General features: G+C 41.1%; 1 protein-coding gene across 2 annotated transcripts in view; it reads left to right on the top strand.

Moving 5' to 3' along the window:
* Positions 1–13,655, top strand: part of LOC126469860 (organic cation transporter protein-like) — a 241,660-nt gene that overhangs the window by 28,829 nt on the left and 199,176 nt on the right. The window contains exon 1 of one of the 2 annotated variants that reach the window (XM_050097169.1): positions 1,090–1,219. The exons of the other annotated variant lie outside the window; for it this stretch is intronic. The gene's annotated coding sequence lies outside the window, so the exon portion shown is untranslated. Of the gene's footprint in view, positions 1–1,089; positions 1,220–13,655 lie in introns of those variants that run through there. 2 annotated transcript variants of the gene reach the window in all.

Raw genomic sequence — 13,655 nt, forward strand, 5'->3', positions numbered from 1 at the left:
GGCGGTCTAAATGGTGCAATGTATGCTGATTTCCTACGTAATGTTCTACCGATGTTACTACAAGATGTTTCACTGCATGACAGAATGGCGATTTACTTACAACATGATGGATGTCCGGCACATAGCTCCCATGCGGTTGAAGGGGTATTGAATAGCATATTTCATGACAGGTGGATTGGTCGTCGAAGCACCATACCATGGCCAGCACGTTCACCAGATCTTACGTCCCCGGATTTCTTTCTGTGGGGAAAGTTGAAGGATATTTGCTATCGTGATCCACCGACAACGTCTGACATGCGTCAGTGCATTGTCAATGTATGTGCGAACATTACGGAAGGCGAACTATTCGCTGTTGAGAGGAATGACGTTACACGTTTTGCCAAATGCATTGAGATTGACGGACATCATTTTGAGCATTTATTGCATTAATGTGGTACTTACAGGTAATCACGCTGTAACAGCATGCGTTCTCAGAAATGATAAGTTGAGAAAGGTACATGTATCACATTGGAACAACCGAAATAAAATGTTCAAACGTACCTACGTTCTGTATTTTAATTTAAAAAACCTACCTGTTACCAACTGTTCGTCTAAAGTTGTGAGCCATATGTTTGTGACTATTACAGCGCCATCTATCACAAAGCGAAAAGAGTGGTTCAACTAAAAAATTCATATTTCTTTACGTACTACACGAATATAAAATAAAAAATGGGGGTTCGTATTTTAAAAAACGCAGTTGATATCCGTTTGACCTACGGCAGTGCCATATAGCAGGCCAACCATAGTGCCTTCTGGTTTCCCCCTTCAAGATAGACAAGTTTCGTTCTTTGTAGTTTTTTCGTTTGACGCTTATTTCGTGAGATATTTGGCCCGGTCGCGATCAATGGACCACCCTGTATATGAAACTGGTTCGAGAGCATTTTAGCGGGCATTATAGCCAGATGGGTACTTGCATAGCCGAACGCAGAGAGCTCCGGAAGGCGTGCAGCACTCAATACTAATTGCATCTACGGCGCCACGACTAAGAGCGCGTGGGGCTGGCAGGCTTCCAGCGCCTTCAGAAGCGTCAAACTGGCAGTAATTGCGCGCCGGCTCGCTCGTTCCCAGCGCCCATCGCCGCGGAGGCCAGCTGATCCGCTGTGCCACATTGCCGCGCGGCTGCGGCATGAGTTGCGGCTCCGGGCGTCCACTGGGGGCTGACTGCAGGAACTCCTCAGAGGTACAGCCAATAGGCGTCTTTTGTCGAGCACACATTATTTTCTTGACTATCGTTGAACGACGGTGTGACTGGGGATCGAGCGTGTGCCTTCAAATATGTGACACGTAGAGAATCAACAGGTTCATCTGTTAACGAACTCACACGTCGACTTCTCCGTTTCTTGTGATTGAAACAGTTTCATTTGAATGTTTAATTTTCGTTTATTGTACGAATAGGATTCTAAGAAATTATGCGAGTGTTATACTAAATTTTGTCATGGTTCCGGATAAATACGCTGTTTAATATGCACAAATTATCATTAGTTTATATCCCCAGTTACAGTCACTAAAATTATGCATTGCGGTCTATGTATTACTGCTGTGGTTTCTACCGATTTTTGACGTCATGTTTTGCAATATTTATCAGTCTAATCCAAATCTCGAACGATAACGCCTGTGTCCAAGCTTCCTATCCTAATACACTGCATTTGTTTTGACCTCCTGTGGTACAAAAATACGATCAGGAGAACAGAAAGGCCGTGCGGTTAAAGGCGCTGCAGTCTGGAACCGCAAGACCGCTACGGTCGCAGGTTCGAATCCTGCCTCGGGCATGGATGTTTGTGATGTCCTTAGGTTAGTTAGGTTTAACTAGTTCTAAGTTCTAGGGGACTAATGACCTCAGCAGTTGAGTCCCATAGTGCTCAGAGCCATTTGAACCATTTGAAGAACAGAAAGAATCATTAACAGGAACGTAAAATAAACTGTCTTAACTATGAGTGGATGGCATACGTAGACATAGTCATAGTGAGCTATTCTATATTTTCTTTAATATACTTACGGGTCTTAAACTTAAAATTATTTTTGTGTGAGTGGCAAATGAAAAGACGACAAGCAACACCAGTGACAACTTTATTTCAGACTTCCCGTAATTTAGGAAATCATATCTCTTGTTTATTATGACTCAAAAAGACTTAACGATGTTTCAAACTGGGGCTTTGCTTAAATTTCGGTAAATTGTACCGCATTACGTGTAATAATTCACGTTCTTAGTTATTCTTTCGTGGAGATTTACAAAACCTGAGCATTCATTCATGTCCCCTTCTTCTCTTAGTTACTCTTCTAGTTTTGAAAGTGACACGCAATTCCGTTTCAGTCGTGATTTAAGATGATTCAGTAATTTGTTTAGATCCAGTAATTCTTCCATCATTGTAGGAAACATCTTAATAAATCCTCATTAAATAATTCTTTATAAATGTAAGTACACTAGGTTTGATGAACGTAGTTTTTTGGAAGCGTGATTCCCCACAGTATTTCTTATCTGTTACTAAGAATTGTAAGGCATTCAAGTGAAAAATATGATTTTTTGCGGCGCAATGGATATCTCTCCTTCATTAAAGAAGTGTCATACTTCGTCATAATTGTTTTCTTAAACACACACGCACGCACGCACGCACGCAGTTTCTACTCGGTTTCGCATAGCGTGTTTCGACCTATTATATTATCAAGAAACTTTTCGACATTTATAGTCAACACATGATGTCTGTAACAGGAATATACTGGACCGAAAACTACGTGGAAGACACGTCGCCGTTATGACTCTTACTGGACAGTAGTTAGCGTAGGGCGAGTCAAAGATTCGCCATAAGGATTCGCACAGAATGGTCACAGGAAAATAAATCTGCAGATATGTAAATCGCGCAGGAAGGTCGCTGGTCTCGACGCACGTGACGAATCAGTGCACGGCTGCCGCGAATTGGACGAGGAGTTCTGGTTGCGCGCGCTTAACAAGCCGCGACCTGAATACGCCCCAGACAGCAGCTGGTTCCTCTTAAGGGAATCCGGCACCGCCGACGAGCTGTAGTGAACACACAAAATGGAAAACACTGTGCTCAAAAATTGCAGCAGTTTTTAAAACCGTTGCTTAAAAAGCTCTTTAGTGATTTTAAGCAACATCTTGTGCCAGTCTGAACACCACAGAACCACAGGGATAGAAAAGTTAAAAATAAAATATTACACTCTGGCATCTTACTCATGTAGAACTAATATAGGAAAAGGAGGAGTTACTACATGTGTTGAGAGACCCAAGTTCAAAACCTTGAAACAAATAGAAATTGCCAAGATCAGCGCAAAGAAGTGTGTGCTTGTGAATTAATACTGAAAGATAGTTCACTCTAAATTGTAAGTGTATATAGATTCCCACTGTGATATTCTGAATTGTTTGTAAGGCATATGTATGTATGCTGTCTGTCAAACAGCACAAAGCTGTTCGTAGTCTGTAGTGGTTTCAGTGTACATTTTCTGGACGATTCTGATAGGATAAATGACATAAAAATCTTATTTGGATCCTACATTTTGATCTTAGTAGGTTTTCCAATACAAGTGGATAAAGACAGTAGAACTCTGATAATGTTTTCTTTGATAAGCTGAAAGCAAGGAAATAACTGTGTACCCAGTAACATATGCTCTCTGATCATTATGCACAGTTAATTAGGATAAATAAGATAGTGCCTTACAGTATACAGTCTACTAAGTGGAAATCAGAATAATTGATTAATCGAGGACAAACGTTTTTCAGGGTAGTTTAGAAGAGAGGACCTGAGATGAAATTTATAAAGAACCAAATGCTGACACAAAATTTAAATCATTCCATGATAAATTCGTATCATGATTTGAAAATAGCTTTTGTCATAGGCTAATCAGAAAGGGCATTAAACAACCATGTAGAAAACCATGAATCAGTGGAGAGATACAACTATCTTGTGAAAGGAAAGGGGAAATGCGTATGTCAATAAGAACAAGTAAAGATGCTGCAGTGGTTGCAGACTACAGAAACTACTCAAAATTATTGCGAAAAGTTATTAAAAAATCAAGGAACACGCACATTGTCAGAAATCAGTAATTCCAACAACAGACAGCTGTTTAAGGAATTAGGCATTTTGACCATACCTTCACAGTATATTTATTCCGCCATGAAGTTTCTTGTAAATAGCTCACTACAAGTGAAAAGGAACAGTGATGTGCAGGAGGATTAGGAGGTGACGGGGAGGGGAAGTAGGGGGAACCTTTATCCTTTGATTGGCCGAATTTGCAGCTTACCTCTTTACCCTTTACTCGCAAGCAGCCCTGGCACTAATAAGAAACCATAGTTTGTTTCATACGTACTTCGTGTAACCAGTGCTATATCCATTGCAATGAATGCTGCGTTAGCGATTTTCGATTTCTATGAGAATGATGAACGCAGCCGAGTCACCATATTTATTTTCCAGGAGGAGGCTTCTTATGTCCCGTGTCTTCAAATTTATTGTTGGGTGATATTTCGCCACATTTTCAACAAGTGAAGGCAAATCTGCTATACACACATTTTCACAGCTAAATTCTCACATACGCAAAAATGCAGACCAGTAATAAAAATACTTGTAATGATCATCTGTGACAGATCAGCTGCCGTACTCGTTCGCCAAGTGTAGAGAATCGCTGCTGTAATGTTCGACGTGCTACAGGTACCTAAAAACTACTTACATATTAACAGGAAGACTGACAAAAGGAAAATGTTTAGTCATTGCAGAAGAATAACAGCTCGGCTTGTAGACCGGTAGAAAACAAATTCGACTATGACAATTTTCGTGAAGGAATCGTCGCAACATTCGCCTGAAATGACTGTGGAAAGCCACTGACAAACTAAATCTGGATAGGCTGTTTGAGACTAGAGAGCGGAGCGAGAATTTAAACCCGGCTCCATCGGAGTAGACTCAACTACTGTTCCGTCTATCTTGGGTTGGACATTGACAATGGATACTGCGACTCAACCATCAAGAGAATGAATCTGTTATATGATCCAATAGCGTGACGTGGTTGTTGCGTGTTTTTAACACAAAAATATACTCCTAGTGCGTTAATGACTGCATTGACTCTTTTCAAAAATGACTTACTTCAGCATAAAGATATTTTTTATTAATATAATCTCTGTTTCTCAGACTTATGGGAAATACATCTCGCTTTGCGAATGATTTAAGTTTATTGCGGTGGTCTTCCCCTACTATGATGTCTCATAAAGTGTTTCTTTAATGACCTTTTTAAGTGTGCTTTTGTTTACGCTTCCCCCTTTTCTGACGAAAACCATTCGGTCACTATTCTCAAGATGCTTCTGTCGTCCACTTTTAACTACTGTTAATGTAACCTGTAATTTCACAAAATATCCAAAATTAAATACCTATCTCGTTTCTCCTGCGAAAGACATCTGACAGATGGAAAGTTTCCCTACCTAAACTGTTACTGGAACACACAATGTTGGCATCCGATTATTAGCCGAATTAAGGGTTCAGGCAGTTACATTTCGTTATAAAAAGTCAGTTTCTTCCAGAAAAGAGGAAACATTCTGCAGTCATCTAGTTACTCTTGAAAAATGATCCTAAATGCTTCCTACTATGTTAATCACAACTGCATGTGGCCTGCATGAAGTTATGAATTTGAAATGAGATCAGCGAGTGTAACCTGAATCTCTACATCATTCTAGAAGGCAAGTCATGAGAAGTTGAACATTATTTTTGGTCAACATTGCTTACACAGTTTGACTTCAGGTAATCAATCAATCTGCCTGCAAAAAATGCAGTTCGGGGTGACTTTGTGCAGCGGTTACCAAACTTTGGTTACAGGACTATCACGGTATAAAATGCATTTATCTACAAAAGTGGTCAATTTTCTTCATAAAATGGCATCCACGTTTGAGAAAAAAATACAACGTTTAGTTAATCCTTTAAGAAACACTTACTTACGATCACTGGTCCCTGCCCACATGAGTACACGTAACTCCTACTTTGCAAAACATGTGCTTGAGGAATATCCACCACCATATTAGGATGCATACACTCGTTTAGCGTACGATTCGAAAGTGTGTCCTCAGTGACGTCATAGAAAACGGTGCAATTGGTTTACAGAGCACGGATTAACAGTGGCGCAAGCCATACCCGATCTCTTCACCTGATCTGGCCTTAGTGATTCTAGTGTTTTCGTTTCCACAAGGTTCAAATGGCTCTGAGCACTATGGGATATAACATCTTAGGTCATCAGTCCCCTAGGCTTAGAACTACTTAAACCTAACTAACCTATGCACATCACACACACCCATGCCCGAGGCAGGATTCGAACCTGCGACCGTAGCAGTCGCACGGTCCCGGACTGAAGCGCCTAGAACCACACGGCCACCGCGGCCGGCTTTCCATAAGGGTCAAGAAATATAGAGAGAGGTGGTAGGAGCAGATCAACAGAAAGAGGGGTAGGAGGGGACAGTCTGAGAGAGAGAAGGGGAGGAGAAGATGGTCAGAGAGAGGGGTGACTAGGAGATGGACAGAGAGATAGAGAGAGGGAAGAGAGAGGGAGGGAGAGGAAGAGGTGGACAGAGAGAGACAGGGGAGAAGGATGAGATGGACAGAAAGCGAGCAGGAGGATCAGATGGAGAGACAGAGGTGGCAGGAGGAGATTTACAGAGAGAGGGAGAGGAGATTATGGACAGAAAAAGGAAAGAGAAGGAGATGGACAGGGAGAGAGGAAGGGAGGAGATGGTCAGAGATAGGAAAAAGGAGGAGATGGACAGAGAGATGAGGTGGGAGAAGATGTATAGAGAGAGGGGGTAGGAGCAGATGGACTGGGAGAGAGGGGGGAGGAGGATGAGATGGACAGAAAGACAGCAAGAGGATCAGATGGACAGAAAGAAGGGGCGGGAGGAGATGGACAGAGAGAGGGGGCAGGAAGAGAGAGAGAGAGAGAGAGAGAGAGAGAGAGAGAGAGAGAAGGAGGGATGGAGGAGAGGGCTAATACAAGGTTGCAATAAATACATACCAAGACAGTGTCGGTAGTCAGCTATTTCTACATATACACAGAGAACAAGTTTCTGAGCGTTGTTTACGGAGACGTATAGCAGTGAATCTCTGGCACTCCATGTACGCCGAGGCAATTATGATGTTTACTAAGCTAAACGTGTCGCAAACAGTCGTGAAGCTATTTACTCCCTTTTCTGGCACAGTTTTGTAATTCGCTACTCGGTCGCGTAAAGGGGTGTTCCGTAAAGTAAGCGATTGAATTGCGAGCGACATGAGTTCTGTCGCCTTTTCCCATCGTTTCAAATGTTGTTAGTTGTTTTTCCAATGTCGCACGGTTTGCTGGGCCGCAAGTGGCTCGCGCCGCAAGACTTCCAACTGACGACTTTTGTGATTTCGCAAACGCGTGGATGGTTTCGGCATTAAATGTTTTTATAAACTATTTTTTAACCACGGGTAACCGCGGGCCGCAACTAGTGTACATTATAGACAAGACACGAAAAATTAGTTAGTAAAGGAAGTTGCATGTATTACCTTTGAATTTATCTCTTTCAGAAAACCTCGCTTTGCAAATCAATGTGCGACCAGTAACATCTGTCAATCTTCGCAACAGTCCAAATACTCCCGAAGTGAAACAACTTCCACCTCATCTATGGTGACATTTTTTTCGTTGTCAGTAGCATCAACTTGACAGTTTTCAGGCGAAATTTTAGTGCTGAGAAGACAGTGTCGTTCTGGACTTGTCTATAGAGATGATGCTGTTTATTTAGTGCAACACTATCGGCTCCAAACTTGAGAGCAGACTACGTAATGTGGTAAGAGCGATGTTAAAGCGAAGCATCGAAGTTACAGAGACGCGCAAGCAACTTCTTAAAGTTACGCTAAATGTCGACGATTAGAGAACGAGTTTCCACGGACTTGAGTTTGTTTTCTATAAATGTACCCTTGCTCATTTTGATGAAGACTTGCCTGGTTCGAAATTTCACCACACTGCGCCCACCTACCCTACAGCTTTTCAATTGCAAGAAACAATTCCCCGTGATGTAGGATTTTAACTGACGTCTAAAACCATCTAAATGCTACTTTGTTCATGAAATGCGGTAGGCTTTCCCCGCTATAAGCAGACACAGGAAACAAGCAGACAGTAATCTACACTCTTGCAGTGGCAACCGTTATCAGTGACCCAGCTTGGCAATCTGTGTGGAAGTGTGTACCAACAGCGGGCAGCAGTGTACGGTCTCCATTTGTATGAAAACTCTACGAGAGTCCTTTAGAAGCGCTATGGGTACAGCGCCCCATTCCGCGCACTGTGCTTTTTCTTTGGGTCTCGATTGGCCCACAGTGTTCGGTTCTCCACCAAATACGTCTCCGGATAGCATCCCAACAAGCACCCTGTCCCATAAAATTCAAGTCCGACGAATATGTGGGCCACACAATTAGCGCTATGTTCTCACGGTCCAGTGTGTCAGCAGCCCTGTAAGGAAGACATCTGCTACATTCTCAAGTAAATGAAATCAGGGCGCACTGCATCGCAAAAAGTGGCCCATACCCTTCTCTGTGACTGACAGAGTGCACAAAACCCTTACCATTTTATGTGGGACTTTCAAGCGGTCCCACACTCATTTTTAAACTTACGTCAGTATGGTTCGAAAAATCTGCGATCCACCTGCCATTTACTAACTACACTATTTTTTTTAGATATCAAGTCATGTCTTTTACTAATGAGGAACACTGCAATTTCTTTGTCAGAGCTTTCTTGCGCTAGATATAGGAGTTTCGATTATGTTACTCCATTTCAAGAAATTCTGTGTAGAAAGGACGTCCCCTTACAGAACGGAACTTACATCAAATAAATAAATACAATTCTGTTACTTCTATCGCATATTCAAGGCTTTACTAAGATGTTATTACAAGTTTAACTGGACGTATGTTAAGGGAGGATTAACTTGTTATAAAGTGAAAGAACAGTTACACACTTCTATCTTCATGAAATTGTCCCGGTGTTTTTATTTAAAATTTTACTGAAGACGTAGCTTGGTAGCTGTCACGATCGTTATCCGATTCTTATACATACATCTACGCCGATATTTTCACAGAGACATCAGGGAAATACGATTACGTTTATCGCGATGAAAATAAAGTGATGCTCCTCAACAATTATGCAACAATCACTTCTAGCTGAACAAATAATTCAGTATTTTTCTTTACATTATTTTCATATTCCCCTAAGTGAACCAGGAACGCCCAATAGTGTTTAACTTCTCGTACATTAGGTTTAAAAAATCTGGTAGCCTATTAACATCGCGGAAGTCGTTTTCTATCAGTCTAGAAATATGCACAAGGTATTCCTCAGAATTAAATGCATTGGTGGGTGTTAAAACTGGAAAACCGGGAAGGATAGAAAATCATAAAATTTTACGTATTCTACGTATACAGTAAAGCAGCAAGATTTCGAGATTACATTTGTGAGTGATTTGTGGGAATATAGGATGCGAAATTTAGCACACAGATCTGAAACCTCTCGCATCAAGAAAGGCTTTAATCCAGCTGGACACAGAGAGGAACTGAGCTTGAATGGAAGACATGAGTACCTATTTCCATGCTGCTTCAGTTCTCTGCAAAAGTTCATCAATCGTAGTGGCTGCCGAGTGGTGATGTGTCAATCTCTCGGGAACCCACGACCAGATGTGTACAGTGGAACAATATGCTAGACAGGGCAAGAGCCGAACAACCTCTGTACAGAGTTAGATGAGAGCAGCAGGGGCTACAAGCGGTCTTGTGTTATCTCGTTGAAAGATACCGACAATGACACCTAGAAGATAGCCCACAGACATTGGCTTTAACACGTCATAAAAGTGACAGCAGCTGCCCCTAAGTACCGACTATGGGAAACAAAGGTAACAGGGCTGTGTACCAAATGAAAACAAGTAGCATCACATCTGGTGCTTGGCCGGCATGATGAATGCAATCTGGCGATGTTGCTTCTGCTAGGAGCCTCCATACATGGGCGCGTCCATCATGACACTGCACGCAGGACGAGAACTCGTCTGGAAAAGACCACGTGGTGGCACTCATGAGTCCAGCGTTGCCCTTGGGACGTGCCACTGTAGGCACTCCTATCTCTGCTGCCGTATCAAGGAAAGCCGCAAGACGATCACCTTGTCGACATTCAGTGGTGCTACCGACGTCAAAGCAATGTCCGTGTGAAACTTGTCCTTCTGCAAACAAGACCACTTCCTAATCCAAGGTAACTGACATGGGTGTACGATCCCGCACAGCCAAGCGAACAATATGTCTGCCCTCTTGGGCGCAAGTCGTGTGGGACCACTGATATCCTGCACGGCTTGGCGTATGGCTCACCTGAAGTAATAGATTCCATAATCGCACAACATTCGTGGGATTCCCAACAACGGGAGCAGCAATATCGGGAAACGATAAACTTCAGTCACTCCAGGTGATATTGCCCCTGACAAATTGTAACACGTGCTGGTAGACGCTTCTCCTTCTATCACGAGGCATGACGCGATCTTCTCACAATCAATGCAATTACTGCGTAATTTTTCCTTAAATACAAAACGAAAATGTTGTTACTCCTACTTACTTTTTTCAGTTACAGTTAAATGCTAACTGTTTGCGTTTCCAAGCGTGTACTTTACTTTTTGAGAACGTGAAATTTGCTACATGCCATCTTCATTCCTTATTTATATAAATGATATGCCCTCTAGTATTACGACTAAGTCTAAAATATTTCTGTTTGCTGATGACACTAGCTTGGTAGTAAAGAATGTTGTGTGCAACACTGGCTCGGTTTCAAATAGTCCAGTAGATGACTTCAGTTCATGGCTTGTAGAAAATACACTAACGTTAAATCATAGTAAGACTCAGTTTTTACAGTTTCTAACACACAATTCAACAAAACCTGACGTTTTAATTTCACAGAACAGGCATATGATTAGTGAAACTGAACAGTTCAAATTTCTAGGTGTTCAGATAGATAGTGAGCTGTCGTGGAAAGCACACGTTCAAGACCTTGTTCAAAGACTTAATACTTCTAATTTTACTATTCGAACGGTATCAGTAGTGAGTAATACTTCGACACGAAAATTAGTCTACTTTGCTTATTTTCATTCGCTTATGTCGTGTGGTATTATATTTTGGGGTAACTCTTCCCATTCTACAAGTATATTTTTGGCTCAGAAACGGGCGGTTCGGGCAATAAGTGGTGTGAATTCACGAACCTCTTGTCGACCTCTTCACGAGTCTAGATGTTTTGACATGAGCCTCTCAATATGTATATTCCTTATTGTCGTTTCTGGTTACCAATATTAGTTTATTCCCAAGAATAAGCAGCTTTCACTCTGTTAATACTCGGCAGAAATCAAACCTGCATTTGGATCGGACTTCTTTAACTCTAGTGCTAAAAGGTGTGCAGTATACTGCTGCATCCATTTTCAGTAAGCTGCCACTCGAATTCAAAAATCTTAGCAATAATCCACGCGCTTTTAAATCGAAACTGAAGAGTTTCCTCATGTGTCGCTCCTTCTATTCTGTCGAGGAGTTCCTTGAAAAATTAAGCTGATTCTTATTGTATTGCTGGTAGCGTTTACTTAAATTTATGGACTGACTTTTTTCAGGTTCATGAACATTTATTTTTATCTGTTATTACTTTTATGTACTGACACGTTCCATGACCTTGGAGAGTGGCTCCTCAATTTGGTCCTACAGAACTTGACGTGTAAATAAAAAAATAATAAAAATAATTTCAGTGGCTAGCAGTGGATATAGGGTGAATCAGAACTGCATCCATAAACTTTCAGACGTTACTGCAGTGCCTGTCTTGTTAATTAGAATGATGCATACATTTCCGAAGGAACATTGCATCCTTCTTTTTAACAACACAGGCACAGCATATTGTATTTATCCGCCGATACCAGGCAGCGACTTTTCAATCAAAATGCCCTCCCCTGTGCCGAAATTACATAACGTGTGTACGAGTACAGATTGTGACGCAGAAACGATGACATATGGACGTTTGCGTTAAGGGGCTCCGGAACGCCCTATAAATGCAATGTTAAAATAACGCTTATAAATTACATCCTTCCTCACAAAGTATTTGAGGTAGGAAGTTGAACTTTTTACAGATTATTTATTGGAATATGGGCTACAACTTAACACAGGGATTTTACAAAATTTTAGCTCAGTTATTAAAGATGATTTTTTTCAATTGTAATGAAAATTCACAACATTTTTTGCAATTTTTTATTTATATATTCAAAAATATACAGTTTTTTGGAAAAAGGCTGCGTTAAATCACGCAGAAGGTACTGTGTAACATTTACTGAAAGTTTGAAACAAAAATGTTTGGAAGATCCTTAGAAAACATGTAATTAGTATGAGAAAATAAAAGTTTTGGGAATCGAGCGACAAAGATTGGATTAACTTTTTAGTACATTCCAGGTCCATAGGATGGATTATCTTCATCCTCTGCAAACTCCTCCTCCAGCTTCCTCTTGTTCCTCCTCCTGTTTACTCTTGCTTGTATTTCTAGACTCTTTACAGCCCTGTCTGCAGCCCGAAGGCGTTCCTTGTCTAAAGCAAGCATCGCTCGTTGTTGTGTTCGTAGGTTTTGCTACCATTTTCTTCAGCTGCAGTTACTGCAACACTGTTCCAAAAGGTGGTCATGTATGAACACTTATCACATTCAGTTGTATTTCACTAGCAAGTCCTACGTGCTTTATTATGGAGAGTTCCAGACCAACTTCACTACAATGAATACATCTTACACAGTTTGAAAAAAATTCCTTTGAGAACCGACATATCAAATATTTCATTCACATCCGATTCGCCCATAAAACATTCATAGTTTTCACTCATTGAACCAAGCTTCTTCTGTGAAGTATTTTCTTTCCCACTTTGACTGCTATGGGCAGGTGAACTTGAGAGGTTAGGTTCACTCACTTGGTTATCGTCTTTATTGTTTACAGTAATAACACATACCATTGGCTTTCCAACATTTCTCCTTTTCTTAAAAGCCTTCAGAGGATTTCTAATAACTTTACTTTTACTCATTATTATACAAACAGAATTAATTACGAATATTTTCGAGATAACGACAGAGTAAATAAACATGAAACAATCGACAATCACACCAGCGATATGTATTGAACCATCACAGGTTAGCCACAACACATACTTTATCTCACATCACTAAAATGTACCTGATGAACACGGACGTTAATAATAACACCATTTGACAGCAGTTTAACAGCGCCACAGTGGGTCACGCCCATGTAGAACACATTTCAAAAAAAATTTAAAAATAGTTGTAGTCTTCGGAATTGAATAAATTATACATCTATTAAAAGGTAATAGTCTGCAGATTCAGAAAACGCAAAAAAGTAAAAATTGAACTTTTCATGATTTTGAGCTTTTCCGGAGCCCCTTAAATGTATTCGCAGTTGTGAATATCGGCAAGCATCCGCTGTAGATCGCAATGAACCCGGATTCCCCACTGATGGCGAGCGGTCGCCTTACCATTTAATTATCAGTGCACGACTCTCGGCTGGATCCAGACTTTCATATGACGTCAACCATATGTCGTCAACATGTGCTCGTACATCCATTACGGATATTCCCGTACAGGCG

Source organism: Schistocerca serialis, chromosome 3 (assembly GCF_023864345.2).
Source record: "Schistocerca serialis cubense isolate TAMUIC-IGC-003099 chromosome 3, iqSchSeri2.2, whole genome shotgun sequence".
NCBI classification, from domain to species: Eukaryota; Metazoa; Arthropoda; class Insecta; order Orthoptera; family Acrididae; genus Schistocerca; species Schistocerca serialis.